At 45.8% G+C, this 5,005-nt stretch overlaps 1 pseudogene; it reads left to right on the top strand.

Annotated features, from left to right (window-relative positions):
* Nucleotides 1-3,381: 3,381 nt before the first annotated feature.
* Nucleotides 3,382-4,408, top strand: LOC128106620 (speckle-type POZ protein-like; annotated as a pseudogene).
* Nucleotides 4,409-5,005: the final 597 nt, after the last annotated feature.

The raw sequence follows: 5,005 nt of genomic DNA, 5'->3' as shown, positions 1-5,005 counted from the left end.
AGTGTTAGCAAGGGGGGGCGGAGCTGGAACATGCTTTTTTCTGAGAAGTTCAGAAATGCCAGGCTTAAGTCCCCTAAGGATCTAGAGTGAGAGAGGGTACTGAGCTTGAGTAACGTACCTGGTAGGGTCCTGCAACTGGATAATACAGAAGGGTTCTGGGTGTCTCAGACTTTGGGGTCCACCTGAGAGGCTGGCAAGGGAAATGAAATGTTAGAGCTAGTAGGATGGGTGGCTAGGAGGAGGAGGAGAGGAGCTTCTGACAAGTCTGAGGTAAGTCAAATGGGAGGAGCAAACAAAATAAAAGGTCCTACCTTAGCTAGACAATCTCTTCCCATTAGGGGCACAGGGCAGATTACAACAACTAAAAATGTATGGGTGAAAGGGATACCCCTGAAAATACAACTAATTGGTAAGGTCTGGTTAGGTAGGTAAATCTCCCTACATTGACATAGGGAGATGAGGAGAGGTGGGACCCCAAAACTCCCTTAGGATTGAGTGAGTGGCTCCAGCACCAAAAGGAAGGAAGTGGATCACTCCGATACTGTCATGGCTACCCTAGGTTCCCTGTGAGAGATGGCTGTGGTTGGGCAGGGAACAGGGCACCTTCAATCCTTGAAAATGGCCAAACCTAGGAGATGGGCTGGCGGGTAGTCTCTGTTTGATGTCCCCATGCCAGTGGTGCACACGGGCATTCAGCTGAACATTGTCCCTCATGGTGGCACTTTGGACAAGTGGCCACTCATGGGGCAGGGTAGGCATGAGCCCAGTGGCCTTCTATACCACACTTAATACAGGGACCCGGAGGCCTTCAGGCAGCTGGTTAGATAGCTTCTGTCAGCATTTGGCAGTCATGTCTATGGGCTTTTTCATCTCTCCCATGGTACACCTTAAATGCTACCACTAAGACTTCTGCGTGTGGGGACAGAGGCCCTCTCTCCAGATGCTTAAGTTTAGCCCTAATGTCAGGGAAGCTCTGGGAGACAAAGTGGGTCATAAGGAGCTGTCTGCCCTCTGGACTCTCAGGATTAAGACTTGTATATTATAAGAGAACCTTTGTAAGCAGTTCTAGAAAGTGAGACAAATTTTTTTTTTATTATCTTGAATTACATTTTTTAGCTTTTCATAATTTACTGGTTTGAGGACAGCTTTATGAAGACCTGCCAGGAGGCAGGTTGTAAACCAATCCCTAACTAGAGAACCACCTGGGGTAATTATTAAGGCCACTCCACGTAGTTAAAAGGAGATTTATTTAATGGCGTAACTTACAAATTAAGGGATAGGTAGGTCGCGGGGTCTGGGGAAGGTGTATCACAGTCCAGCGGTGTTCTCTCGACCTCTGCTTGGTCCACCTCCATTATCCAGGGTCTCAGCACGGAGAGAGCGCTCCCTGATCCAGATCTGGGGTCCCCAGGTGTCTCCCTTGGCCCCGCCTTGTAGGCGTGACAGTTGCCAAAGTCTCAATGGGGGTTTGAACTTCCAGATCAAAGCTGGAATGGCTACCCACTACAGTAATCCCAATGAGTCCTGATCAGGAACCGCCTTGGCCCCAGGTGGATGGGCAGCATTAGTTTGATGAAACTCGTCTGCATGTATCTTTGCCTGCTCCCAAACTTGTCTGCACGCCTCAGGAAGTAGGTTATTAGAAAGTATTGGGGCATATGGACAGGAGAGAAGGAATCAAGAAGGGAGGGTTTAGAACATAGGTAAGAAAAGATTGGATAGAAGGTAACTCTTTCCATTTGCCCATTCTCTGGTAGAAGTTAGATAATTCCTGTAAAATATCGGGGTCTAAGGAGCCATTAGGTGGCCATTTTTTTATTGTTATCTAAGGGATATTTAGACCTTTTCTTAGTACAAAGGCAGACAAGCTTAGAGGTCTTTAAGTAAGGCATTAAGCTGAGAGGCTTAAAAATTGCCAGAAGACAGCCCGGCATTGGTGGCACACGCCTTTTATCCCAGCACTCGGGAGGCAGAGGCAGGCGGATCTCTGTGAGTTCGAGGACAGGCTCCAAAGCTACACAGAGAAACCCTGTCTTGAAAAACTATGAAAAAAAAAATTTCCAGAAGACATCTAGGGGAGAGATAGGGCTAATAGATTGGGAAGCTTTATTTCCCATGAGCACGGCAGAGAGAAAAAAAATAAAAAAATAAGAAAACAAACGTAATCCAAGAGTACAATCTCAGGCATCCCCTAGATCAAGTGAGTATTGAGGATTGGCTCATCAAGCCAGATAATGAGGGCCAGGGCATAGCCCACTGAGGGCAGACAGTGGCAGGCACAATTCATTCAATGCTTTGTCAAGTGAGAGAATGAGGGTGGGGTTTACACAGCCCTGGGACGGGGGTCCCACAGTGCGAACGATATCTCAGACCACATCTGTGGGAAATGGCAAGAGACTGAAGCCTGCAATAGGGGCCAGCCATAGCCAACGAAGGCCGTGGACAAGGGGGATAACAGCTTTCTAGGAATGGACACCATCACTTATTTTATGGAAGATGAACCACAGTAAGCAAAATACACTTGTGGTGGTTATTATTGGTTCTCAACTTAACAAGACATGGAATTGACTAAAACCCTAAAATGGAGGGCACAACAGTGAGAAATGCTGTGCTTAAGTTAAGTTAATACAGACTTTGGAGGTAACATTTTACTGGGATTTCAAGGCCTGAAGACAAACACTTTTAATCCAGATCTTGAAGATGGGAGACATACTCTAAATTCAGCCATGCCCTCTGCTGGAAGCTTATAGAAGGACATGGAAGAAGGAAGCTGTTGCTCTATGCTGACTTGCCCTCACCTTGTAGCAAGTCCATCCTTTGCCTGGCATTAGAGAATCCTTCTTCAGAATTGCAGAATATACTGAAGAGCAGCTGACATGTCCAACCTCCTGGACTGAGTACTGGATCCTTGGACTTTCTCTTCACAGCCAGTCATTGTAAGATTAGTAGGACTGCAGCCCTAAGTCATTCTATTAAAGCCCCTTTGTTAAGACAGAGGGATTTCCTTGTATATGTTCTGTTCCTCTAGAGAACCCTAGTTCAACTTTTTTGATATGAGTGTATAAAATGTTCCAAAATTTCAAAAGTTGTCTATAATTGTCAAAACTAGTTACCTATTGACCTTTGATGCAATCTAGAAAAAATTGGAATGATGTAACAGTCCTTAGTAGCCTATACTGTCTTCTCTGAAACTAATATTGAAATCTGGATAAAAAATTTCAGAGACCCAAATTTCGAGCCTTATAGAAGAGGGAACAGAGGAGAAACAGAAAGTAAAAAATCTAAATCGTGTCTATTATTGAGTCCTACAGGGTGAAGAGAAAATAATTCCTAGTTGTTCATTTTGGATCCAGTTTAACCTTCAAACGACCTCCAGGAGAAATGTCAGGGACCTTCTGGGTCCTGGGACTACACACAGGTCAGCATCCAGAATTTCTCTACAGGTGGACCATCAACAAGTTCTCTTTTATTCTGGAGGAAATTCGGAAACACATTAGAAGCCCAACTTTCTCAATAGGAGTTAATGACAAATGGTGTTTGAGAGTACACCTGAAGGGAGTGGATGAAGAAAGTGCAGATTACATGTCAGTGTACCTAGTGTTGCTCAGCTTTCTAAAGAGTCATGTTTGGGCAAAGTTCCGGTTCTCAGTCTTAAATGCTGAAGTAGAGAAAACCCAAGGTGTGAGGAGCCCTATAGTCTTTAGGTTCATACAAGGCTATGACTGGGGATTCAAAATGTTCATCCTTCGAGATTTCCTCTTGTCCCATGGGCCTTGGCAAGGTGAGCATGGTCCAGCACTCCTTCAGCATCTCTGAACAGAACAGGAAGCCAGGGATCCAGGCTCTCAGGTGCACACTGGCAGATGAGGTAGGAGAGCTGTGGGAGAATTCCCAATTCACAGACTGCTGCCTGGTGGTAGCTGACCAGGAATTTCAGGCTCACAAGGCCATCTTAGCTCTCCAGTTTTCAGAGCCATGTTTGAACATGACATGGAGGAGAGCAAAAGGAACCGCGTTGAGATCCCTGACCTGGAGCCACAAGTCTTCAAGGCAATGGTGGGCTTCATTTACACTGGGAAGGCACCAGACCTGGACAGCATGGCAGATGCTGTGCTAGCAGCTGCTGACAAGTATGGCCTGGAGCATTTGAAGGTCATGTGTGAGGATGCCCTCTGCAGGGACCTCTGTGGAGAATGCTGCCCACAATCTCTACCTGGCTGACCTCCACAGCTAAGAGCTGCTGAAAACCCAGACACTGAATTTCATTACAGCTCATGCTTCTGAGGTTTCTGAGACCTCCAGCTAGAAGACAATGGTGGAGTCATGTCCCCACTTGGTGGCTGAAGCATACCATTCCCTGGCTTCTGCACAGGGTCCATTCCTGGAGCACGCTCTCAGAAGCCTGTAACAATCCAAGGAGCTGTTCAGCTGGGACCTACAGGTGTCTTCCAGAAGCAGCAGCCAGTGATGTTACAAATGACACTTGGGTAGACTATGGGATGTGTGGATCATTTACGGTGACACTGGGGAAAAGTAACCAGGCCTCTCCCACTTTACTATAACTGTAAAGAAGTTGGAATGCTGAGGGGTCAGGTTTGACTCTGCTGTACTCTAGGGAAGTATACAAAACCCTAGTCAAATGACACAAATAAAAATTTTTCAATAAGTTTGTAGGATCTAGTAGTATTTCTGTTTACAGAACCCCATTTTAGTCCATCCAGCTCTGCTAATCTGTGCATGTGTGTGCGGAATCCTCATTGCCACACCAGTATCAGGAGGCCTCTCTCTTCCTTCTTAGCACTTATTATTGGCAGAGTAGAACATGCCCCATAATGCTCTTATGAAAACTGAGAAAAGTAGGCAAATGTGAGTAGATCATACTCCATCTGACAGAGAAGTGTTTTTGGTCCAGGCCAGCAAAAGTCTCATTGTATTGACAATGTTGCAGGGCATTGATTCCGAAAGAATTCACACTGTCTAGGTCAACAGTTCTCAACCTTGCTAA

Source organism: Peromyscus californicus, unplaced genomic scaffold (genome assembly GCF_007827085.1).
Source record: "Peromyscus californicus insignis strain IS unplaced genomic scaffold, ASM782708v3 Scaffold_9__1_contigs__length_137607984, whole genome shotgun sequence".
NCBI lineage: Eukaryota > Metazoa > Chordata > Mammalia > Rodentia > Cricetidae > Peromyscus > Peromyscus californicus.
This window is presented reverse-complemented; position numbering and strand designations above follow the sequence as displayed.